At 44.2% G+C, this 27,848-nt stretch overlaps 1 long non-coding RNA gene across 1 annotated transcript in view; it reads right to left on the bottom strand.

Annotated features, from left to right (window-relative positions):
• Positions 1-27,585, bottom strand: part of LOC127913994 (uncharacterized) — a 423,857-nt gene extending 396,272 nt beyond the window's left edge. Inside the window, exon 1 of the long non-coding RNA XR_008087558.1 lies at positions 27,494-27,585. This is a non-coding gene — a long non-coding RNA (uncharacterized LOC127913994). The remainder of the gene's footprint in view (positions 1-27,493) is intronic.
• Between the last annotated feature and the right edge of the window lie 263 nt (positions 27,586-27,848).

The following is a 27,848-nucleotide window of genomic DNA, read 5'->3' as shown; positions in this document are numbered from 1 at the left end:
AATTCCACTGACATGTTTCAAGTCCACTAATGTGATGTCACTCTGTTCACTGGTGGGTACATTGTTGGAGCGATTACATCATTCCTTATTTATGCTTTTATATTCAGGTTATTGGGACTCAACACCAGGTCATGGAAATGCTCTTTGTTGTGAAACCATATGGTTATACATCACAGGAGGCTGCTGAGGGGAGGACAGCTCATAACAATGTCTGTAACGGAGTGCATGGAATGGCATTGGATACCATTCCACAGATTCCGCTCCAGCCATTACCAAGAGCCCATTACCAAGAGCCCGTCCTCTCCAATTATGTACCGCCAACCTCCTGCGTTATACAATATAAGCGCTTTACATAGGAAAATAACAAGCAATACTGAGAACTAGTACACACTCTTGAGACTACTATCTATTGTGGTTGAAAGGATTGTTCAAGACACAAGTAGGCCACTATAAAATGCCTCTGTATACAGTACAGTCGCTCAAAGCGCCAACCTCGCTCTTTTAAGTTCCTTGGGACGCAATCCATTTACCCACTTCAAATTATTCATTGGATAAAACATCCATATGGCTTTATCAACAGTTCTCTGCTTGGTTTTGAATTAGAGCATGGCCATGCATGTGAAAGGTGGAAGATTACATCAGAGTAGCACTGGCGTCATCACCCTGGTCATGTGACCTTCCTGTTTGGACAGGAAGTTTGATGAGAGGAAAGATTGTGGCTGTGGTAACTAGTGACATGCAAAATTGTATTTATCGTAACAAAATAAACATGGTTTAAGGTTAGGGTTAGTCATAAGGTTAGCAGTGTGGTTAAGGTTAGGTTCAAAATCAGATTTTCCATTGACTTTGTAGTTTTGTTAACTAGTGACGACTGAAAAGATGAGAAAAAAAACGAAACTTTCAGCTTCAAATAAAAGAGACAGACTTCAGCCATTTGTAAACATCCAGCAAAAAAAATGAAAGGAATAAAGAGAACAGGAAAACATCCCTGAAAGGAAAGGAGCGAGAAGAAAAGCAGGGAGTGTTTAATTACAATTTTATGGATTTAAAATAAAGAGGCCTTCCACTGCATTTTTCATCAGTAGCACTCATTCAGTTGGTAAGCCTTGTTCTCATCCTCATTCACATCTCAGGCCAGGGGAGAACGAAGAGGGAAGGAAGGATGATTACAATGCGGTCCTGAGCCCAGGCTCATGGGGATGCAGACTAATGATATTCAAATAGACTTGAAGGGCTTCCAGGGGAACTTAGAAATGTTTCCAAAACGCTCCTCCAAAGTTTCTATATGCATGGAATGTACTTTAAGAAACGGCGCTGCCCGCCCCAACTCAACCGGCTCCAACATCAAGTGACATAACAGTGCATGTTTTGGTTAGACAAAAGCAGGGAAGGAAGGAAGAGAGGGAGAGAGGGAAAGAAGAGGGGGAGGGAAGGAAGAGAGGGAGGGAGGGAAAGAAGAGGGGGAGGGAAGGAAGAGAGGGAGGGAGGGTTCGAATACCCGAGCCAACTAGGTGAAAAACCTGTCGACATGCTCTCAAGCAAGGCACTGAACCCTAATTGCTCCTGTAAGTCGCTCCGGATCAGAGCATCTGCTAAATGACTCAAATGTAAATCTAGCCATGTGGCGCCACTCCTGTCATAAATAATATCCGCTGTGGTTAAGTGAGAGGAAGAGACTCAGCCCAAATGGTTTGCTGGTGGAGGGACGCCACTCAGCTCTTCTCAGACATACACACACCTGCTCAGCACTCTCCTGCCCCCCCTACTGATTCTGAGGACAGAAGAGGACTCGTCGTTAAATCAACCTACCTACAAGACCTGAGGGCAAGAGTAAGACACTTAGCAGATGGAGAGCAAAGAGACACAGGTGGAAAAGGGAACAAAGGCAATGGTCCACATTTCTATTTCCCTCTGCCCTGGGCTAGAGCCAAGCCAGATCCATCTGCCCAGGGCTAGAGCCAAGCCAGATCCATCTGCCCTGGGCTAGAGCCAAGCCAGATCCATCTGCCCGGGGCTAGAGCCAAGCCAGATCCATCTGCCCTGGGCTAGAGCCAAGCCAGATCCATCTGCCCGGGGTTAGAGCCAAGCCAGATCCATCTGCCCTGGGCTAGAGCCAAGCCAGATCCATCTGCCCAGGGCTAGAGCCAAGCCAGATCCATCTGCCCTGGGCTAGAGCCAAGCCAGATCCATCTGCCCTGGGCTAGAGCCAAGCCAGATCCATCTGCCCTGGCCTAGAGCCAAGCCAGATCCATCTGCCCTGGGCTAGAGCCAAGCCAGATCCCTCTGCCCTGGGCTAGAGCCAAGCCAGATCCATCTGCCCGGGGCTAGAGCCAAGCCAGATCCATCTGCCCTGGGCTAGAGCCAAGCCAGATCCATCTGCCCTGGGTTAGAGCCAAGCCAGATCCATCTGCCCCTTTAGATCACAGGAATAATAACACAGACACATCCTCTTCCCATCTCTCCCAAATTCATGCTAAGTCCCTTTGAAGACGGAGCCAGTAACGGGAACTATAGAGTAATAACCTAACAACCTCCCTTGGCTAGGGGACTGCTCTGATATCACATAGGCTAAAACTATGTGATCGTAGAACAATGTTACAGTAGAACAACACATCTTTCTAAGGAGAACAAGTCCTCATCATCAGATATGGCCATTCTGTAAAGGATGTGCACAAAGAGTGACCTTGGTCAGCCCATTAACTGTATATACCTCTTCCTGTCCATGTCTGTGTGTTAATGTGAGTGGATGGTGATTGGCTAAGCAGAAGGGAGTACTGTGTGGAAGGGCACATAGTAAGGATATTGCATCACCATAGCATCTTCAGCATGCCCTGTGGTGCTGTCACGGCAACAGGAGCCAAGAGCAAGGAGAGACATCTGGCTGTTGTGTGGCTAAAACCACAACCCTTCTGATGCATCTGTGTGATATTGCTGGTCTACATCTCTCACCAATATGGACATTGCGATAGAGAAGCCTTACAGTGTGAGTGTAAGGGATTACGTCCTCCTCTTCTGAGGAGGAGTAGCGAGAAGGATCGGAGGACCAATGCGCAGCGTGGTAAGTGTCCATAATGTTTAATCAAAAATGAACACTGAAATACAAAACAATAAACGTGACTAAACGACACAAACGAAACAGTCCCGTGTGGCACAAACACTGACACGGAAAACAAACACCCACAACTCAAAAGTGAAAAACCAGGCTTCCTAAGTATGGTTCTCAATCAGGAACAACGATTGACAGCTGCCTCTGATTGAGAACCATATTAGGCCGAACACAGAAATCCCAAATTACAGAAAAACGAACATAGACAACCCACCCAACTCACGCCCTGACCATACTAAAACAAAGATAAAATAAGTGATGAAATCATTTATATGTTTAAAGATAATGATTAAATAATTCCACTCTGAAACCATTTACTTGAATGAAATGTATTTGAATCATAAAACTATAGTCTGATGATGTGTATAGTTTTAGTCAGAATTAGAACAAGGACCTTTTGTTCCTTTTTATCATGTAAGCAGGGTGCAAGTGGGAAACAAATGATAAGAGGAGCTATTGACAGACAAGTTGTAATACTGTGTTGCTTACAGGACATCCTGTCTCCACCCGTGGACGGGAGAAACTGTTAGGCTTGCAGAAAATGATGAAGCATGTTGCAGATTAAACAATGTATCTGTGTAGTGGGAAAACACCGACTGTCTGAGCAAGGCGTAGCTTAAGATTTCAACTTGTTTGTGTGTGTTATAAAGACTGAGTTTGTATAATGAACTTCAGAGTACTCTTGTGAACAAACATTTTGACTATTGTAAGCTAGGACTCTTGTATGTTTCATTCAACCAGAATCTTACAAACTCTGGGTTGCAGACTGAGTAGATAAATTGAGGTTTATGAACATTGAAAACAAAATGATCATAACACTGAGCCAAGTCACATCCGACAGTAAATCCTTCTTTTGTACTGTAACAGTGGATAAATAATCCACTGGGTCAGGGGTGGGCAATTCCAGTCCTCGGGGGCCTGATTTGGAGTTACAGTTTTTCCCCAGCCCCAGCTAACACACCTGACTCCAATAATCAACTAATTATGATCTTCGGCTTAAAATGCTATCAGTTTAATCAGCCGTTTGCTAGGGATGGGGAAGAAGTGTGACATCCCTACTACCCGCCAGGACTGGGGTTGCCCATCCCTGCCCTCGGTCTATAAAACAGAAAAACGCTAGCGAATAAAATGATATTTTTCTGTCAGCCTGTAAGACAGCAAACCCCTTACACAATACATCAGAATGAATCAACAGTATTGAGTATGTGCATATGTTTGACACAACTCATGTTGAGATATCTGGTGGCCAATTACAGCTTATTATTTCTAGCTGGGGAGAAAGTGTATACTGGACTGTACAAGAGATGCATAGCCTGCTGATTCCTAGTGGAGGGAGTCAATGCATTGAGTACATATTGGTGTCAGAGGGCACTGCGTGAATTTATTAAATAGGTGTGTGTGTGTGTGTGTGTGTGTGTGTGTGTGTGTGTGTGTGTGTGTGTGTGTGTGTGTGTGTGTGTGTGTGTGTGTGTGTGTGTGTGTGTGTGTGTGTGTGTGTGTGTGTGTGTGTGTGTGTGTGTGGTATGTTTGTGAATCAGCGGGGGCTGCTGAGGGGAGGACGGCTCATTCTAATTCTGGAAATGGAGTCAATGGAATGGCATCAAACACATCAAACACATCAAACACATCAAACACGTGGTTGATACCATTCCATTGACTCCATTTCCGGAATTATAATGAGTCGTCCTCCCCTCAGCAGCCCCCACTGGTGTGAATGTATGGGTATTCACGTCTTGCCTACTACTTCCTAAAACTACATGCTGTCTACTAATCGTAGTACATACTAATTACAATGTATTCAGACACGGTAATTGTAGGTGTAGAATGTGGTGTAGAATATGAACATTTTTCCATCAGCAGTAATGTTCCAACAGCACGGCCTGTGGATAGTCTCTAAGCTAAAGGCTGACTCCTCACCTACTCCCATCCATCTCTGTCATTGGGAGGCTGTTTTTGGATCCCTCTGTCACATTATTAATAACGGATATATTCCCATTTGTGCTGCCCTGGGGAAATGAATGATTCGAAATGGGAATAATTCCATTGCCTGTCCCGTCACCCCTCCTTCCTGGGCTGGGGAAGATGAATGAGGCGGGTGATTAGGAGGAGCAGTGACATGGATGTAGCCATCGAAGCCTGTTAGCAAGCAGTATGAGGGTGAGGGCTGTGCTGTGCATACTGCAGGTCTACACAAACTACAACAGGGGTTACATATTTGTTTAAAACGTTGGGGAGGAAGGGAGGAAGGGAAGGAGGGAAGAGGGAGGGGTTATTAAATGTATATTTTTGGGATGCAACAGACATCAGGTTCAACTCTAGTACATTCAGCAATCAGTATCAAGCCTGCATTGTTCAGTGTGCAACAGGCAGACAGAGAGAGAGAGAGAGAGAGAGAGAGAGAGAGAGAGAGAGAGAGAGAGAGAGAGAGAGAGAGAGAGAGAGAGAGAGAGAGAGAGAGAGAGAGAGAGAGAGAGAGAGAGAGAGAGAGAGAGAGAGAGAGAGTTTCTCTGTGGTTTAGGATGACTCAGACAGTGACGACCCACTCACTGCCACTCTCATTTGGCCCAGGATCAACCTGTTCTATAGCAACCCTGCAGAACCCAATGCTAGGGCGCGCTGCGCCCCAGACAGCTCTATAATACAAGCAGTGATGAAACCAGTCAACGAGCAGTGCCATCATGGGGCTTAGTGCAAAGCTATGCTCTGATCTGAATAAAGGTCTGCATCGTTCGGCATCAAATTACGGTTCCCATGGTAACCTCAATAAAATGGCACTTCTTGGATGATGGTTTTCTCTGAGATTTTAGAAATAAGGATTTGGAGTGTTGATTACAGTTCAGTCACGTACGCAATAGCAGTGTGTGTAGGTGTAATCATTTTCCTCAGACATTAGTCATTCCATTCATGGACAACACAGCCAACCCTGCACGCCATCTAGCCTTTAAGCACAACTACACTCAGCAAAAAAAGAAACGAACAAACGAGCAAACTTAACGTGTAAGTATTTGTATGAACATGACAAGATTCAACAACTGAGACATAAACTGAACAAGTTCCACAGACATGTGACTGAAAGAAATTGAATAATGTGTTCCTGAACAAAGGGGGGTCAAAATCAAAAGTAACAGTCGGTATCTGGTGTGGCCACCAGCTGCATTAAGTACTGCAGTGCATCCCCTCCTCATGGACTCAGATTTGCCAGTTCTTGCTGTGAGATGTTACCCCACTCTTCCACCAAGACACCTGGAAGTTCCTGGACATTTCTGGGGGGGAATGACCCTGGCCCTCACCCTCTGATCCAACAGGTCCCAGACGTGCTCAATGGGATTGAGATCCAGGCTCTTCGCTGGCCATGGCAGAACGCGGACATTCCTGTCTTGCAGGAAATCATACACAGAACAAGCAGTATTGCTGGTGGCATTGTCATGCTGGAGGGTCATGTCAGGATGAGCCTGCAGGAAGGAGTACCACATGAGGGAGGAGGATGTCTCCCCTGTAATGCACTGCGTTGAGATTGCCTGCAATGACAACAAGCTCAGTCCGATGATGCTATGACACACCGCCCCAGACCATGACAGACCCTCAAGCTCCAAATCGATCCCGCTCCAGAGTACAGGCCTCGGTGTAACGCTCATTCCTTCGACGATAACGATATACGAATCCAACCATCACCCCTGGTGAGACAAAACCGCGACTCGTCAGTGAAGAGCACTTTTTGCCAGTCCTGTCTGGTCCAGCGACGGTGTGTTTGTGCCCATACGTGACATTGTTGCCGGTGATGTCCGGTGAGGACTTGCCTTACAACAGGCCTACAAGCCCTCAGTCCAGCCTCTCTCAGCCTATTGTGGACAGTCTGAGCACTGATGGAGGGATTGTGCGTTCCTGGTGTAACTCGGGAAGTTGTTATTACCATCCTGTACCAGTCCCGCAGGTGATATGTTCGGATGTACCAATCCTGTGCAGGTGTTGTTACACATGGTCTGCCATGGTGAAGATGATCAGCTGTCCGTCCTGTCTCCCTGTAGCGCTGTCTTAGGCGTCTCACAGTACGGACATTGCAATTTATTGCCCTGGCCACATCTGCAGTCCTCATGCCTCCTTACATGTTCACGCAGATGAGCAGGGACCCTGGGCATCTTTCATTTTGGTGTTTTTCAGAGTCAGTAGAAAGGCCTCTTAGTGTCCAAGTTTTCATAACTGTGACCTTAATTGCCTACCGTCTGTAAGCTGTTAGTGTCTTAAACAGGTGCATGTTCATTAATTGTTTATGGTTCATTGAACAAGCATGAGAAACAGTGTTTAACCCCTTTACAAATCAAATCAAATCAAATGTTATTTGTCACATACACATGGTTAGCAGATGTTAATGCGAGTGTAGCGAAATGCTTGTGCTTCTAGTTCCGACAATGCAGTAATAACCAACAAGTAATCTAGCTAACAATTCCAAAACTACTACCTTATAGACACAAGTGTAAGGGGATAAGAATATGTACATAAAGATATATGAGTGAGTGATGGTACAGAGCGGCATAGGCAAGATACAGTAGATGGTATTGAGTGCAGTATATACATATGAGATGAGTATGTAAACAAAGTGGCATAGTTAAAGTGGCTAGTGATACATGTATTACATAAAGATGCAGTAGATGATATAGAGTACAGTATATACATATACATATGAGATGAATAATGTAGGGTGTGTAAACATTATATTAGGTAGCATTGTTTAAAGTGGCTAGTGATATATTTTACATCATTTCCCATCAATTCCCATTATTAAAGTGGCTGAAGTTGAGTCAGTGTGTTGGCAGCAGCCACTCAATGTTAGTGGAGGCTGTTTAATAGTCTGATGGCCTTGCGATAGAAGCTGTTTTTCAGTCTCTCGGTCCCAGCTTTGATGCACCTGTACTGACCTCGCCTTCTGGATGATAGCGGGGTGAACAGGCAGTGGCTTGGGTGGTTGTTGTCCTTGATGATCTTTATGGCCTTCCTGTGACATCGGGTGGTGTAGGTGTCCTGGAGGGCAGGTAGTTTGCCCCCGGTGATGCGTTGTGCAGACCTCACTACCCTCTGGAGAGCCTTACGGTTGTGGGCGGAGCAGTTGCCGTACCAGGCGGTGATACAGCCCGACAGGATGCTCTCGATTGTGCATCTGTAGAAGTTTGTGAGTGCTTTTGGTGACAAGCCGAATTTCTTCAGCCTCCTGAGGTTGAAGAGGCGCTGCTACGCCTTCTTCACGATGCTGTCTGTGTGGGTGGACCAATTCAGTTTGTCTGTGATGTGTATGCCGAGGAACTTAAAACTTACTACCCTCTCCACTACTGTCCAATCAATGTGGATAGGGGGGTGTTCCCTCTGCTGTTTCCTGAAGTCCACAATCATCTCCTTAGTTTTGTTGACGTTGAGTGTGAGGTTATTTTCCTGACACCACACTCCGAGGGCCCTCACCTCCTCCCTGTAGGCCGTCTCGTCGTTGTTGGTAATCAAGCCTACCACTGTTGTGTCGTCCGCAAACTTGATGATTGAGTTGGAGGCGTGCGTGGCCATGCAGTCGTGGGTGAACAGGGAGTACAGGAGAGGGCTCAGAACGCACCTTTGTGGGGCCCCAGTGTTGAGGATCAGCGGGGTGGAAATGTTGTTGCCTACCCTCACCACCTGGGGGCGGCCCGTCAGGAAGTCCAGTACCCAGTTGCACAGGGCGGGGTCGAGACCCAGGGTCTCGAGCTTGATGACGAGCTTGGAGGGCACTATGGTGTTAAATGCCGAGCTGTCGTCGATGAACATCATTCTAACATAGGTATTCCTCTTGTCCAGATGGGTTAGGGCAGTGTGCAGTGTGGTTGAGATTGCATCGTCTGTGGACCTATTTGGGCGGTAAGCAAATTGGAGTGGGTCTAGGGTGTCAGGTAGGGTGGAGGTGATATGGTCCTTGACTAGTCTCTCAAAGCACTTCATGATGACGGAAGTGAGTGCTACGGGGCGGTAGTCGCTTAGCTCAGTTACCTTAGCTTTCTTGGGAACAGGAACAATGGTGGCCCTCTTGAAGCATGTGGGAACAACAGACTGGGATAGGGATTGATTGAATATGTCCGTAAACACACCGGCCAGCTGGTCTGCGCATGCTCTGAGGGCGCGGCTGGGGATGCCATCTCGGCCTGCAGCCTTGCGAGGGTTGACACGTTTAAATGTTTTCCTCACGTCGGCTGCAGTGAAGGAGAGTCTGCATGTTTTAGTTGCGGGCCGTGTCAGTGGCACTGTATTGTCCTCAAAGCAGGCAAAAAAGTTATTTAGTCTGCCAATGAAGATCTGGCCGCCAGAATTGATTCAGATGTATCTCTTCCCCTCCCACCCTCATCTACACAGAGCCTCCCACCCTCAGGGACCCTCAGGGACCCTCCCACTCTCATCTACACAGAGCCTCCCACCCTCAGGGACCCTCAGGGACCCTCCCACCCTCATCTACAGGGAGCCTCCGACCCTCAGGGACCCTCAGGGACCCTCCCACCCTCATCTACAGGGAGCCTCCCACACTCAGGGACCCTCAGGGACCCTCCCACCCTCATCTACACAGAGCCTCCCACCCTCAGGGACCCTCAGGGACCCTCCCACCCTCATCTACACAGAGCCTCCCACCCTCAGGGACCCTCAGGGACCCTCCCACCCTCATCTACACAGAGCCTCCCACCCTCAGGGACCCTCAGGGACCCTCCCACCCTCATCTACAGGGAGCCTCCCACCCTCAGGGACCCTCAGGGACCCTCCCACCCTCATCTACAGGGAGCCCCGACCCTCAGGGACCCTCAGGGACCCTCCCACCCTCATCTACAGGGAGCCTCCCACCCTCAGGGACCCTCAGGGACCCTCCCACCCTCATCTACAGGGAGCCTCCCACCCTCAGGGACCCTCAGGGACCCTCCCACCCTCATCTACAGGGAGCCTCCCCTGTCAATCCATCCTCAGTGGTGTCAACAACAAGGGGAAAGGCACTGAGTCGTGACTGAAGCGATGTAGTCCATTTCTCAACAACACACTCCTTTTCAATTAACTTCTGTCACGCTCAGCTGCGACTCGACTCCACAATAAGTGCATAGACAAACATTCAAAGGCAGCCCCCCCCATGTGATGTCTAAATAAGGCTGTGTTTAATAGGGAACATTTGGATGGGGGATTTTTGGTGGGGGGGGGTGTTGACTGGCTTTGAGCCGGGTTGTGTGTGTTCAGCTCTTATGCGAGCTACCCACTAATTGAAGTTGTTGTCTGCTCGCTTTATCGACTAAACCGTGTGTTCTCTTCAACTTAGTTGGAGACAGGATTTACAGGGAAGTAGGTGCAACAACAGAGGTTCACTTTGAGATGCCTTTTGTAAGTTAGGATTCACTTCAGAACATCAATGAAGTAAGAAACACTGTGTTTCAAAAGTTGGTGATCTGCAAGAAGAGCTGCCTTCACTTTCCACGCACACACACATAGCACACACACAGCACACACACAGTACACACACAGTACACACACAGCACACACACATAGCACACACACATAGCACACACACATAGCACACACACATAGCACACACACACAGCACACACACAGCACACACACACGTTTGTTTTGCTATCCTTGTGGGGACCAAACAATTGATTCCCATTTCATTTTCCTTGTGGGGATCGGCGAAATGTGCACACAATTTTCTTGGTTTTACTACTCTTGTAGTTGCTCATCCTAATATTTATATATTCCTTAATTCCATTCTTTAACTTATAGGATTGTGTGTATTATGTGTATTGTTGAGAATTGTAAGATATTACTGTACTATTACTGTACTGAAACACAAGCATTTCGCTACACCCTCAATAACATCTGCTAAACATGTATATGTGACAAATAATATTGCATTTGATGTCTGTCTGTCTGTCCCTTGGCCTAAGTGACCAGACGGAGTCGAAGGCAACACCACCTCCATCCCCCCAGCCTAGAGTGTGTGACTCAATGTAATTTGAGTGCCACTTTGGAGTGCTTGTACTTAATCACACAAGTCACATACTCTGCATAACGTAATGCTTGAACAATTCCCCCTCTCTGTTCTGTAGCCTGTGCCTAGCACTCAGTGTTCAGGTATGCTGCTGCCAGTCTTCACCAGAAACACATATTAACTATTCATCCCACTTCCATTTCGGCCGCAGCACTACTTCCCATTTCTCCATTTTTTTTAAGGTCGGAAGTCATTAATGTCAACTTATAATCCGGTTGCGTTTGTTTGTGTGTGTCCCCGTGGGTGCATGCATCTGGCCAGAACAGGCCCATGGCTGCAGCCCAGGTCAGAGCGGACAGGCTGGAGACATGAGGCAGACAGAGAGAGGCAGACAGAGAGAGGCAGACAGAGAGAGGCAGACAGAGAGAGGCAGACAGAGAGAGGCAGACAGAGAGGGAGGGAGGGAGGGAGGGAGGGAGGGAGGGAGGGGGAGAGAGAGAGAGAGAGAGAGAGAGAGAGAGAGAGAGAGAGAGAGAGAGAGAGAGAGAGAGAGAGAGAGAGAGAGAAGGATGAGTCTCCCTGTCCCCAGGACTTACTACAACTCAACTGGCTGACACCACACCTGGCCCCTGGATTCTGCCATGGTTGCAGGTTTTGTACACACTACTGTCAGAGCTGGAAATACCTACTTTCTGTCTGTGCTGGTGGCACGAGTGTCAGATTGTGTCTGGGCTGGATGGAGGGCACTGGGTAGAGAGTCAGACTGTCTGGGCTGGATGGAGGGCACTGGGTAGAGAGTCAAACTGTCTGGGCTGGATGGAGGGCAAAGGGTAGAGAGTCAGACTGTCTGGACTGGATGGAGGGCAAAGGGTAGAGAGTCAAACTGTCTGGACTGGATGGAGGGCAAAGGGTAGAGAGTCAAACTGTCTGGACTGGATGGAGGGCACTGGATAGAGAGGAGGAGATGATTCCGTTATGGGGAAAACCATAAATAGTCCCTGTATAGCATGTGACAGTGCCAGGATAATCATCAGAGGAGTTTCAGGCCTCTGGCTGTATGATGGCTACCGATGGGAGGAAATATAATTTTGTCTAATCCATAGTTAATGGCCCCTTGTCACTCTTAATTACAACATCATTTAAACGTATGACAAACCATGATGAGGGGAAAGAGTAAAGGGAGGGACTTGCATGAAAAAGAGAGAGAACAATGTAAGAAATAGTCAGAGATCTTACAGTATCTGGGACAAGGGTTCTTTGAAAAAATCAACCCCGGTAGCTTCCAGTCCAGAGGCCTGACTCCTACAGTTGGACAATTAAGCCATATGGCACAATATACAGCACAGCCTGGGGTGGCAGAGTAGCCTAGTGGTCAGAGCATTCAACTAGTAACCGGAAGGTTGCAAGTTCAAACCCCTGAGCTGACAAGCTACAAATCTGTCATTCTGCCCCTGAACAGGCCCACTGTTCCTAGGCTGTCATTGAAAATAAGAATTTGTTCTTAACTGACTTGCCTAGTTAAATAAAGTTTTTTAAAGGTGCCTTAATGATTTTTTCTTTTGTTTTAATTCATGGTTACCAACATATTAAAATAACAATGAATTACATATTTTCATTAAAACGTTATAGTCTTGACAAATCTGTTTCCTAATTATTTTAATGTAGTTGCTATGCAAAAGGACTGGTTGTCTGTTCTAAACAAAATAGTTGCTATGCAGGCTGTATAACATTCTTGCTACTGTAGCTAGCTAGCCAACCTAAGCTAACTCAGTCACGTCAAACATTGCACCTGGAATGACAGTATGTACACTACAGTAGTTTGTCTATATTGAGCAGTACTACAGAGCCATGAACTAGTTCAGAGAAGTGGAGGCTGCAGAGGGCATGGAGGGGTCTGTTCCCCATCTCTGTAGTGGGGGCCTGTGGTGAGTGGCACTGGCACTCCGGTACTGTAGGTCGACAGTACTGCAGTACGTTCTGCTTCCTTCTTGACTCCATGTTTTAGACAAGTACAGATTATGCATCAGCCAAGAGCACCGAGATGGGCAGGTTTAAACAGTGGGTGACGTCTATGGGCTACGGCAGAGAAGAAAGAGGGATGGCTGAGGTGAGAAGAGGAGAAGAGGAAAAGAGAAAAGAGAGAGAGTGACAAAGAGAGAGCGAGCGAGAGAGCGAGAGAGCGCGAGAGAGAGAGAGAGAGCAAGAGAGAGGGAGAGAGAGAGAGGGAGAGAGAGAGCGCGAGAGAGAGAGAGAGAGCAAGAGAGAGGGAGAGAGAGAGAGAGAGAGGGAGAGAGAGAGAGAGCGCGAGAGAGAGAGAGAGAGAGAGAGAGCAAGAGAGAGGGAGGGAGAGAGAGAGAGCAGAAGCAATTTTCCCTAGTTGTTCACAGGGACAAAGATCTATCATTCATCATTTACTCATCTCATATCCGCAACACATTGACGTTTGTCCAATGAGCGAACTTTATTGTTTTTGCAGGCTGAAAACATACACCCACCCACACACACATACTCACACTTGCACAAACACGCAGAGAGTCGACTTCACTGTGCTCATTCCCATATGCGCATGCCTGTGGACCAGAGCACAACAAAAGGACCAGTCGTTGCATTCAGGCCTGTTGTTCTGACAGTAAGCACTCCATATTGCATTAGGCTGTCGTGCAGCATATTCAGGCAAAACATGTACGCTGCAAAATGGGGGAAAACCCCAAGAATGCTTTACTTAACCCAAAGTACAGTTAAACTGTTCGGCATTACATCACATCATCATTACATCACTGTTAGGCATTACAAACTTAGGCATTACATCACTGTTAGGCATTACATCGCATTACATCACCGTTAGGCATTACATCACTGTTAGGCATTACATCACATCATCATAACATCACTGTTAGGCATTACATCACTGTTAAGCATTACATCACTGTTAGGCAATACATCACTGTTAAGCATTACATCACTGTTAGGCATTACATCACTGTTAGGCATTACATCACTGTTAGGCATTACATCACTGTTAGGCATTACATCACTGTTAGGCATTACATCACTGTTAGGCATTACATCACTGTTAAGCATTACATCACTGTTAGGCATTACATCACTGTTAGGCATTACATCACTGTTAGGCATTACATCACTGTTAGGCATTACATCACTGTTAGGCATTACATCACTGTTAGGCATTACATCACTGTTAAGCATTACATCACTGTTAGGCATTACATCACTGTTAGGCATTACATCACTGTTAAGCAATACATCACTGTTAAGCATTACATCACTGTTGAGCAATAAATCACTGTTAGGCATTACATCACTGTTAAGCATTACATCACTGTTAAGCAATACATCACTGTTAGGCATTACATCACTGTTAAGCATTACATCACTGTTAAGCAATACATCACTGTTAGGCATTACATCACTGTTAAGCATTACATCACTGTTAAGCAATACATCACTGTTAGGCATTACATCACTGTTAAGCATTACATCACTGTTAAGCATTACATTACTGTTAGGCAATACATCACTGTTAGGCATTACATCACTGTTAGGCATTACATCACTGTTAGGCAATACATCACTGTTAAGCATTACATCACTGTTAGGCATTACATCACTGTTAAGCATTACATCACTGTTAGGCATTACATCACTGTTAGGCAATACATCACTGTTAAGCATTACATCACTGTTAGGCATTACATCACTGTTAAGCATTACATCACTGTTAAGCATTACATTACTGTTAAGCATTACATCACTGTTAAGCATTACATTACTGTTAGGCATCACATTACTGTTAGGCATTACATCACTGTTAAGCATTACATCACTGTTAAGCATTACATTACTGTTAAGCATTACATTACTGTTAAGCATTACATTACTGTTAAGCAATACATCACTGTTAAGCATTACATTACTGTTAAGCATTACATTACTGTTAGGCATTACATTACTGTTAAGCAATACATCACTGTTAAGCATTACATCACTGTTAAGCATTACATTACTGTTAAGCATTACATTACTGTTAAGCATTACATTACTGTTAAGCATTACATTACTGTTAAGCATTACATTACTGTTAGGCAATACATTACTGTTAGGCATTACATTACTGTTAGGCAATACATTACTGTTAGGCAATACATTACTGTTAGGCAATACATTACTGTTAGGCATTACATTACTGTTAAGCATTACATTACTGTTAAGCATTACATTACTGTTAGGCATTACATTACTGTTAGGCATCACATTACTGTTAAGCATTACATTACTGTTAAGCATTACATTACTGTTAAGCATTACATTACTGTTAAGCATTACATTACTGTTAGGCAATACATTACTGTTAAGCATTACATTACTGTTAAGCATTACATTACTGTTAGGCAATACATTACTGTTAGGCATTACATTACTGTTAGGCAATACATTACTGTTAAGCATTACATTACTGTTAGGCATTACATTACTGTTAGGCATTACATTACTGTTAGGCATCACATTACTGTTAAGCATTACATTACTGTTAAGCATTACATTACTGTTAAGCATTACATTACTGTTAAGCATTACATTACTGTTAGGCAATACATTACTGTTAAGCATTACATTACTGTTAGGCATTACATTACTGTTAGGCATTACATTACTGTTAGGCAATACATTACTGTTAGGCATTACATTACTGTTAAGCATTACATTACTGTTAGGCATTACATTACTGTTAGGCATTACATTACTGTTAGGCAATACATTACTGTTAGGCATTACATTACTGTTAAGCATTACATTACTGTTAGGCATTACATTACTGTTAAGCATTACATTACTGTTAGGCAGACCTGCTTATGCAACAGTGGAACGGAGCAGAGCATTAATGCATATCACCCGGGATAACATCCAGGGGAGCCAGAGAGGGACGACAGTAGTCGTTGAGAAAGGGGGGGGGGTAGAAGGATGAGGTAGGAGGAGGTGTAGTCAGTGGCGTTCTTAGGCCAGGACTTCCGGGGGCCTCAGCCCGGGATGTTTTTGATCCAGCCCTGAACCTTTGATCGTAAAACTTTTTTTTTTTACATTTCAGTCTATGGGTTTCCATAACCACACAGGACTTGTGCTATGCAGTATTAAAAACAATGTTCTAGTGACAAATATCTATGAGAAAAATGGACAGTCCAATATACTGCACTAGGCAGTAACAGGCACTGCAAGAAGCCCCTGGAGTGACGCGGGGCCTGCTGGGATTGGTTGAGATTGGCAGTGGACCACTCATGTCCCTTGACCCCTCCCCACCACTACAGTTAGATGTCAATGTCTTCACTCAGCAAAACACCTGTCACTCTATCAGGGTCTGCATCATAGCACTGAACAAATATAGATATTCAGAACGGGGATTTGAACTTGCAGCCTAGTCGGTTACTAGTCCAACACTCTAACCACTAGAGTGATGGAGAGAGACACACCAGACAAGTCACAGAGACAGCAACAGAAGAATAGGATATGATGGAGAGAGACACACCAGACAAGACACAAAGACATCAACAGAAGAATAGGATATGATGGAGAGAGACACACCAGACAAGACAGAGACAGCAACAGAAGAATAGAATATGATGGCGAGAGACACACCAGACAAGACACAAAGACATCAACAGAAGAATAGGATATGATGGAGAGAGACACACCAGACAAGACAGAGACAGCAACAGAAGAATAGGATATGACGGAGAGAGACACACCAGACAAGACACAAAGACATCAACAGAATAATAGTATACGATGGAGAGAGACACACCAGACAAGACACAAAGACATCAACAGAAGAATAGGATATGATGGATAGAGACACACCAGACAAGACAGAGACAGCAACAGAAGAATAGGATATGATGGAGAGAGACACACCAGACAAGACACAAAGACATCAACAGAATAATAGGATATGATGGAGAGAGACACACCAGACAAGACAGAGACAGCAACAGAAGAATATAATATGATGGAGACACCAGACAAGACACAAAGACATCAACAGAAGAATAGGATATGATGGAGAGAGACACACCAGACAAGACAGAGACAGCAACAGAAGAATAGAATATGATGGAGAGAGACACACCAGACAAGACACAAAGACATCAACAGAAGAATAGGATATGATGGAGAGAGACACACCAGACAAGACAGAGACAGCAACAGAAGAATAGAATATGATGGAGAGAGACACACCAGACAAGACACAAAGACATCAACAGAAGAATAGGATATGATGGAGAGAGACACACCAGACAAGACAGAGACAGCAACAGAATAATATAATATGATGGAGAGAGACACACCAGACAAGAGAACAGAGGTGGATTGAACACATAGTAGACTATATCTCTTCTAGCTGCTCTATAGAGAGAACAGAGGTGGATTGAACACATAGTAGACTGTATCTCTTCTAGCTGCTCTATAGAGAGAACAGAGGTGGATTGAACACATAGTAGACTATATCTCTTCTAGCTGCTCTATAGGGAGAACAGAGGTGGATTGAACACATAGTAGACTGTATCTCCTCTAGCTGCTCTATAGAGAGAACAGAGGTGGATTGAACACATAGTAGACTGTATCTCTTCTAGCTGCTCTATAGAGAGAACAGAGGTGGATTGAACACATAGTAGACTGTATCTCCTCTAGCTGCTCTATAGAGAGAACAGAGGTGGATTGAACACATAGTAGACTGTATCTCCTCTAGCTGCTCTATAGAGAGAACAGAGGTGGATTGAACACATAGTAGACTGTATCTCTTCTAGCTGCTCTATAGGGAGAACAGAGGTGGATTGAACACATAGTAGACTGTATCTCCTCTAGCTGCTCTATAGAGAGAACAGAGGTGGATTGAACACATAGTAGACTGTATCTCTTCTAGCTGCTCTATAGAGAGAACAGAGGTGGATTGAACACATAGTAGACTGTATCTCTTCTAGCTGCTCTATAGAGAGAACAGAGGTGGATTGAACACATAGTAGACTGTATCTCCTCTAGCTGCTCTATGGAAAGAACAGAGGTGGATTGAACACATAGTAGACTGTATCTCCTCTAGCTGCTCTATAGAGAGAACAGAGGTGGATTGAACACATAGTAGACTGTATCTCTTCTAGCTGCTCTATAGAAAGAACAGAGGTGGATTGAACACATAGTAGACTGTATCTCCTCTAGCTGCTCTATAGAGAGAACAGAGGTGGATTGAACACATAGTAGACTGTATCTCTTCTAGCTGCTCTATAGAAAGAACAGAGGTGGATTGAACACATAGTAGACTGTATCTCTTCTAGCTGCTCTATAGAGAGAACAGAGGTGGATTGAACACATAGTAGACTGTATCTCCTCTAGCTGCTCTATAGAGAGAACAGAGGTGGATTGAACACATAGTAGACTGTATCTCTTCTAGCTGCTCTATAGAGAGAACAGAGGTGGATTGAACACATAGTAGACTGTATCTCCTCTAGCTGCTCTATAGAGAGAACAGAGGTGGATTGAACACATAGTAGACTGTATCTCTTCTAGCTGCTCTATAGAGAGAACAGAGGTGGATTGAACACATAGTAGACTGTATCTCTTCTAGCTGCTCTATAGAGAGAACAGAGGTGGATTGAACACATAGTAGACTATATCTCTTCTAGCTGCTCTATAGAGAGAACAGAGGTGGATTGAACACATAGTAGACTGTATCTCCTCTAGCTGCTCTATAGAGAGAACAGAGGTGGATTGAACACATAGTAGACTATATCTCTTCTAGCTGCTCTATAGAGAGAACAGAGGTAGATTGAACACATAGTAGACTGTATCTCCTCTAGCTGCTCTATAGATTTTAATTGCCTGTATTTATTTGCAGAAATTCTAAGAAGCAGACAGTGAAAAAGACAGTGAAACATGGTTTACAATGAATTTATAGGTGAGGTGAAAATGCCTGTGAAATTACTATTAAAACAATGAATTTATAGGTGAAGTGAAAATGCCTGTGAAATTACTATTAAAACAATGAATTTATAGGTGAGGTGAAAATGCCTGTGAAATTACTATTAAAACAATGAATTTATAGGTGAGGTGAAAATGCCTGTGAAATGTCTATTAAAACAATGAATTTATAGGTGAGGTGAAAATGCCTGTGAAATTACTATTAAAACAATGAATTTATAGGTGAAGTGAAAATGCCCGTGAAATTACTATTAAAACAATGAATTTACTTGTACACTTTTTACAACCAGCACAGGAATAGAGATGAAGGTAGACGAGAGACAGCAACATAGATTACTAAGAAACAGCTTCATCAGAAACAGCTTCATCAGAAACAGATTCATCAGAAACAGATTCATCAGAAACAGCTTCATCAGAAACAGATTCATCAGAAACAGCTTCATCAGAAACAGATTCATCAGAAACAGATTAATCAGAAACAGATTCATCAGAAACAGACTAATCAGAAACAGCTTCATCAGAAACAGCTTCATCAGAAACAGATTCATCAGAAACAGATTAATCAGAAACAGATTCATCAGAAACAGACTAATCAGAAACAGCTTCATCAGAAACAGCTTCATCAGAAACAGCTTCATCAGAAACAGATTCATCAGAAACAGCTTCATCAGAAACAGATTACTAAGAAACAGCTTCATCAGAAACAGATTCATCAGAAACAGATTAATCAGAAACAGCTTCATCAGAAACAGCTTCATCAGAAACAGCTTCATCAGAAACACCTTCATCAGAAACAGCTTCATCAGAAACAGATTCATCAGAAACAGATGAATAAGAAACAGATTAATCAGAAACAGCTTCATCAGAAACAGATTCATCAGAAACAGCTTCATCAGAAACAGCTTCATCAGAAACAGCTTCATCAGAAACAGATTCATCAGAAACAGATTAATAAGAAACAGATTAATCAGAAACAGCTTCATCAGAAACAGATTCATCAGAAGCAGATTAATAAGAAACAGCTTCATCAGAAACAGCTTCATCAGAAACAGCTTCATCAGAAACAGCTTCATCAGAAACAGCTTCATCAAAAGCAGATTAATCAGAAACAGCTTAATCAGAAACAGCTTCATCAAAAGCAGATTAATCAGAAACAGCTTCATCAGAAACAGCTTCATCAAAAGCAGATTAATCAGAAACAGATTCATCAGAAACAGCTTCATCAAAAGCAGATTAATCAGAAACAGATTCATCAGAAACAGCTTCATCAAAAGCAGATTAATCAGAAACAGATTCATCAGAAACAGCTTCATCAGAAACAGATTACTAAGAAACAGCTTCATCAGAAACAGATTCATCAGAAACAGATTAATCAGAAACAGCTTCATCAGAAACAGCTTCATCAGAAACAGCTTCATCAGAAACACCTTCATCAGAAACAGCTTCATCAGAAACAGATTCATCAGAAACAGATGAATAAGAAACAGATTAATCAGAAACAGCTTCATCAGAAACAGATTCATCAGAAACAGCTTCATCAGAAACAGCTTCATCAGAAACAGCTTCATCAGAAACAGATTCATCAGAAACAGATTAATAAGAAACAGATTAATCAGAAACAGCTTCATCAGAAACAGATTCATCAGAAGCAGATTAATAAGAAACAGCTTCATCAGAAACAGCTTCATCAGAAACAGCTTCATCAGAAACAGCTTCATCAGAAACAGCTTCATCAAAAGCAGATTAATCAGAAACAGCTTAATCAGAAACAGCTTCATCAAAAGCAGATTAATCAGAAACAGCTTCATCAGAAACAGCTTCATCAAAAGCAGATTAATCAGAAACAGATTCATCAGAAACAGCTTCATCAAAAGCAGATTAATCAGAAACAGATTCATCAGAAACAGCTTCATCAAAAGCAGATTAATCAGAAACAGATTCATCAGAAACAGCTTCATCAGAAACAGCTTCATCAGAAACAGCTTCATCAGAAACAGCTTCATCAAAAGCAGATTAATCAGAAACAGCTTCATCAGAAACAGATTCATCAGAAACAGCTTCATCAGAAACAGCTTCATCAGAAACAGCTTCATCAGAAACAGCTTCATCAGAAACAGATTCATCAGAAACAGCTTCATCAGAAACAGATTCATCAGAAACAGCTTCATCAGAAACAGCTTCATCAGAAACAGCTTCATCAGAAACAGCTTCATCAGAAACAGCTTCATCAGAAGCAGATTAATCAGAAACAGCTTCATCAGAAGCAGCTTCATCAGAAAATGCATCGGCAACGTTGTACCCACGGTGAGGGGTTGATTCTTCTCCAATCAAAAGCCCTGGATTAACACAGAGGTTGGCGCTAAACTAAAGAGCAGGGCTACCGAGCACACAGAGGACATGAATAAGTACCAGACGGCCCACTATGACCTCCGCAGTCATCAAACAAGGAAAAGTCCAATATAGGAACAATGTGGAATCATATTACACAGGCTCCACCACCCGCGGGTATGTGGCAGGGGTTACAGTCCGTTACGGATTACAAAGGAAGACCCAACCGTGATCTGCCCAACGATGCTTCTCTACCAGACCAACTCAACGCATTCTATGCTTGGTTTGACAACAAGATCAAGCCGGGTGTGAGTGCCGACTGTGTGATCTTACTCTCCGATGCCAACGTGAGAAGGGTCTTTAATCAGGTCAACACTTAAGACCGCGGGCCCCGACGGTATTCCAGGACGCGTACTCAGAGAGTGCGCAGAACAGAACAGCTGCCAGGCATATTCACAGTCATTTTCAACCTCTCCTTGTCCCAGTCTGTAATCCTCACATGTTTTAAGATGACCACAATGCTCCCTGTTCCTAAGAACTCTTAAGGCTTCATGCCATAATGACTACCACCCTGTATCATTCACTTCTGTAATCATGAAGTGCTTTGAGAGGCTGGTTATGGCCCACATTAACTCCACCATCCCAGCCCCCCTAGACCCACTGCAATTTGCATATCGCCCCAACAGGTCCATCGATGACGCAATCTCAATTGCTCTCCACACTGCCCTCACCCACTTAGAGAAGAGGAATACCTCTGTGAGAACGCTGTTCATTGACTACAGCGCAGCCAGCGTTCAACACCCGTATCCCCTCCAAGCTCGTCACCAAATCAAATCAATTTATTGTATTGGTCACACACAAATATTTAGCAGATGTTACTGCGGGTGTCGCGAAATGCTTGTGTTCCCTAGCTACAACAGTGCAGTAGTATCTCACAATTCACAACAATACACACAATACACACAATCTTGAAAGTAAAATAATGGAATTAAGAAATATAGAAATATTTGGACAAGCAATGTCGGAGTGGCGTTGACTAAAATACAGTAGAATAGAATACAGTATAAACATACAAAATGAGTAAAACAGTATGTAAACATTATTAAAGCGACTATTGTTCCATTATTAAAGTGACCAGTGATTACATGTCTATGTACATAGGGCTGCAGCCTCTGAGGTGCAGGGTTGTGTAACCGGGTGGTAGCCGGCTAGTGATGGCTATTAAACAGTCTGATGGCCTTGAGATAGAAGCTGTTCTTCAGTCTCTCGGTCCCAGCTTTAATGCACCTGTACTGACCTCACCTTCTGGATGATAGCGGGGTGAACAGGCAGTGGCTCGGGTGGTTGTTGTCCTTGATGATCCTTCTGGATGATAGCGGGGTGAACAGGCAGTGGCTCGGGTGGTTGTTGTCCTTGATGATCCTTCTGGATGATAGCGGGGTGAACAGGCAGTGGCTCGGGTGGTTGTTGTCCTTGATGATCCTTCTGGATGATAGCGGGGTGAACAGGCAGTGGCTCGGGTGGTTGTTGTCCTTGATGATCCTTCTGGATGATAGCGGGGTGAACAGGCAGTGGCTCGGGTGGTTGTTGTCCTTGATGATCCTTCTGGATGATAGCGGGGTGAACAGGCAGTGGCTCGGGTGGTTGTTGTCCTTGATGATCCTTCTGGATGATAGCGGGGTGAACAGGCAGTGGCGCGGGTGGTTGTTGTCCTTGATGATCCTTCTGGATGATAGCGGGGTGAACAGGCAGTGGCTCGGGTGGTTGTTGTCCTTGATGATCCTTCTGGATGATAGCGGGGTGAACAGGCAGTGGCGCGGGTGGTTGTTGTCCTTGATGATCCTTCTGGATGATAGCGGGGATGTGAACAGGCAGTGGCTCGGGTGGTTGTTGTCCTTGATGATCCTTCTGGATGATAGCGGGGTGAACAGGCAGTGGCGCGGGTGGTTGTTGTCCTTGATGATCCTTCTGGATGATAGCGGGGTGAACAGGCAGTGGCTCGGGTGGTTGTTGTCCTTGATGATCCTTTTGGCCTTCCTGTGACATCAGGGTCATCGGGTGGTGTAAGTTCCTCGAGTCCATGGCGATTGTAACGCCAGGGTAGTGGGTTGTCGATTCCTTCTGGGACCACCCATACGTAAATGTATGCACACATGACTGTAAGATCCTTTGGATAAAAGCGTCTGCTAAATGGCATATATTATTATTTATTATTAAATCCCTGAAGACTTAAAATGGTCCAAACACACACGCACAGTCGTGAAGGAGGCGCAAACCCCTCAAGAGGTTGAAAAAGTTTGGTATGGGCCCTCACATCCTGAAATAGTTGTACAGCTGTACCCTCCCTCCCGTCCAGGACCTCTATATCATGCGGTCTGAAAAGAAGGCCCAGAAAATCATTAAAGACCCCAACCACCCAAGTCATAGACTATTATCTCTGCTGCCACACGACAAGAGGTACCGGTGCATCAAGTCTGACACTAAGGAATACGACTGATAAATAGCTAAGGAAATTACTACACGGACAGAGTTTACCTTGCGTCTTTTATTTCAGTCTCTATGCATACTCACACACACTGACACACCAACATACACACACACTGACACACCAACATACACACACACTGACATACCAACATACACACATACTGACACCAACATACACACACACTGACACACCAACATACACACACACTGACACACCAACATACACACACACTGACATACCAACATACACACACACTGACACACCAACATACACACACACTGACACACCAACATACACACACACTGACATACCAACATACACACACACTGACACACCAACATACACACACACTGACACACCAACATACACACACACTGACACACCAACATACACACACACTGACACACCAACATACACACACACTGACATACCAACATACACACACACTGACACCAACATACACACACACTGACACACCAACATACACACACACTGACACACCAACATACACACACACTGACACACCAACATGACACACACTGACATACCAACATACACACACACTGACACAACATACAACACACTACACACACATACACACACTGACATACCAACATACACACACACTGACACACCAACATACACACACACTGACACACCAACATACACACACACTGACACACCAACATACACACACACTGACACACCAACATACACACACACTGACACACCAACATACACACACACTGACACACCAACATACACACACACTGACACACCAACACACACACACACTGACACACCAACATACACACACACTGACACACCAACATACACACACACTGACACACCAACATACACACACACACCAACATACACACACACTGACACACCAACATACACACACACTGACACACCAACATACACACACACTGACACACCAACATACACACACACTGACACACCAACATACACACACACTGACACACCAACATACACACACACTGACACACCAACATACACACACACTGACACACCAACATACACACACACTGACACACCAACATACACACACACTGACACCAACATACACACACACTGACACACCAACATACACACACACTCGCGCCATCATTTATTCACACATAATATGCACATACAGTACATGTATACTGACTCTACACACCCGCACACTCACATACAATCATCATATAAGTTGCTACTCTGTTTATCTTATATCCTGATGCCTAGTCACCTTACCCCATTACATATCTACCTTTATCGATCCAGTATCCCTGGATCGATGGAGGTAGACTTTTCAAATATGTTCTGTATATAGTATGCTTACTTTGTGTATTTCATATTTATTACTCTTATCTCTCATGTTATTTCTTTTTTTCTAGTAATACATTGTTAATGATTATTGTGTTGTTGGGTTTGCATGAAAGACATTTCACTGTACTTGTGCATGTGACATTAAAACTTAAACTTAAACTAAGAGACAGCTACAGAAGAGGGCAGATGAGAGAGACAGCAACAGATGACACAGTGAAAGTGATGTAGAGAAGCAGAGGAGGGGTGATCACACAGACTTAAAGCTGCTCTATGGATTCTAAATACTGCACAGTGTGTGTGAGAGAGTGAGAGTGAGAAGGTGTTTAGGTACTGTGGGATTCTTTAATCAGCCTGGCTCATTGGACAGGTCAGAGTCTGTTTGACGTTGGTGAGTGGTTTTTGGCAATACACCGTAGATGTATGTGCTCCAGAGTAGAGAGTGTTCCAGAGTAGAGAGTGTTTCAGAGTAGAGAGTGTTCCAGAGTAAAGAGTGTTCCAGAGTAGAGAGTGCTCCACAGTAGAGGATGTTCCAGAGTAGAGAGTGTTTCAGAGTAGAGAGTGTTCCAGAGTAGAGAGTGTTCCAGAGTAGAGAGTGTTCCAGAGTAGAGGGTGTTCCAGAGTAGAGAGTGTTCCAGAGTAGAGAGTGTTCCAGAGTAGAGAGTGCTCCAGAGTAGAGAGTGTTCCAGAGTAGAGAGTGTTTCAGAGTAGAGAGTGTTCCAGAGTAAAGAGTGTTCCAGAGTAGAGAGTGTTCCAGAGTTGAGAGTGCTCCAGAGTAGAGAGTGTTCCAGAGTAGAGAGTGCTCCAGAGTAGAGAGTGTTCCAGAGTTGAGAGTGCTCCAGAGTAGAGAGTGTTCCAGAGTAGAGAGTCCTCCAGAGTAGAGACTGCTCCAGAGTAGAGAGTGCTCCAGAGTAGAGAGTGCTCCAGAGTAGAGGATGTTACAGAGTAGAGAGTGTTCCAGAGTAGAGAGTGTTCCAGAGTAGAGAGTGTTCTAGAGTAGAGAGTGTTCCAGAGTAGAGAATGTTCCAGAGCAGAGAGTGTTCCAGAGTATAGATTGTTCCAGAGTAGAGACTGTTCCAGAGTAGAGAGTGTTCCAGAGTAGAGAGTGTTCCAGAGTAGAGAGTGTTCCAGAGTAGAGAATGTTCCAGAGTAGAGGATGTTCCAGAATAGAGAGTGTTCCAGAGTAGAGAGTGTTCCAGAGTATAGAGTGTTCCAGAGTAGAGAGTGTTCCAGAGTAGAGAATGTTCCAGAGTAGAGGAGGTTCCAGAGTAGAGAGTTTTCCAGAGTAGAGAGTGTTCCAGATTATAGATTGTTCCAGAGTAGAGACTGTTCCAGAGTAGAGAGTGTTCCAGAGTAGAGAGTGTTCCAGAGTAGAGAGTGTTCCAGAGTAGAGAATGTTCCAGAGTAGAGAGTGTTCCAGAGTAGAGACTGTTCCAGAGTAGAGAGTGTTGCAGTGTAGAGACTGTTCCAGAGTAGAGTGTTCCAGTGTAGAGACTGTTCCAGAGTAGAGAGTGTTCCAGTGTAGAGACTGTTCCAGAGAAGAGAGACCCACAGTAGCAATTGTATTTGAGTACTGACAGTGTCTGCTTTGGCAAGTGGGAAGGTGCAAGTTACCTGAAAAAGATCTAATCTCTCAATGTTCTAATCTCTCGATGTTCATTTCAAAGTGCATCAAATTCATGCATCTAGCTTTTAAAAAACATTTTCCTTCCCCGGACCCCCCTCCTGGCTTTGGGCTAAGCCCCAAATGTCTTCACATCCTAGAAACACCCCTGGGTGTAATATGGGCTGAAATCGGTTCAGGATATCAGGAGACCAGGACTGGGTCCTCTGCTTATCAGACATGCTTATTCATCATCACAATGACTAGTGTTGTTTTTCCAATGAGAAATAGGAAGGCTTGACTTTGGGTGATAGGCTAAATTGAAGAAAACCATCTCTGATGAATTAGGCACTAGATTTAAATACTGTAGATGTTTTACTTAATGGAATTACGTCACTAAAGGCTGACCTTAATACGGTCTGTTCTTTCAGTGCTTAACGATAAATATGACTGACTTACAGGGCCAATTTGTGCAACAGCTTTTTCTTCTGTAACTGCATTTTCTATATAAATTTACAGTGCCTTGCGAAAGTATTCGGCCCCCTTGAACTTTGCGACCTTTTGCCACATTTCAGGCTTCAAACATAAAGATATAAAACTGTATTTGTTGTGAAGAATCAACATCAAGTGGGACACAATCATGAAGTGAAACAACATTTATTGGATATTTCAAACTTTTTTAACAAATCAAAAAAATACAGTTTTATATCTTTATGTTTGAAGCCTGAAATGTGGCAAAAGGTCGCAAAGTTCAAGGGGGCCGAATACTTTCGCAAGGCACTGTACTTCCCTGAATCCACCTGGTGACATAAAGGGGAACTCTTTAGTAGTGTGTCGCAGCGGTTTGACGGTTTTGAAGCCCAGTGTTGTGGTGCCAAGAATATACCATGGACACACCAACACGCACACAGCTATTTTACATAGCCTAGTGATGGGCACTGTCCCAATACCTTTGTACTTGAATCGTCTGTTTCTCCACTGCCCTCTTCAGACATTACACTAATTAACACTAATGAGGGGTCAACTGAGTTTGTTTCAT

The sequence above is a fragment of the Oncorhynchus keta genome, chromosome 30 (assembly GCF_023373465.1).
Source record: "Oncorhynchus keta strain PuntledgeMale-10-30-2019 chromosome 30, Oket_V2, whole genome shotgun sequence".
Lineage (NCBI taxonomy): Eukaryota > Metazoa > Chordata > Actinopteri > Salmoniformes > Salmonidae > Oncorhynchus > Oncorhynchus keta.
This window is presented reverse-complemented; position numbering and strand designations above follow the sequence as displayed.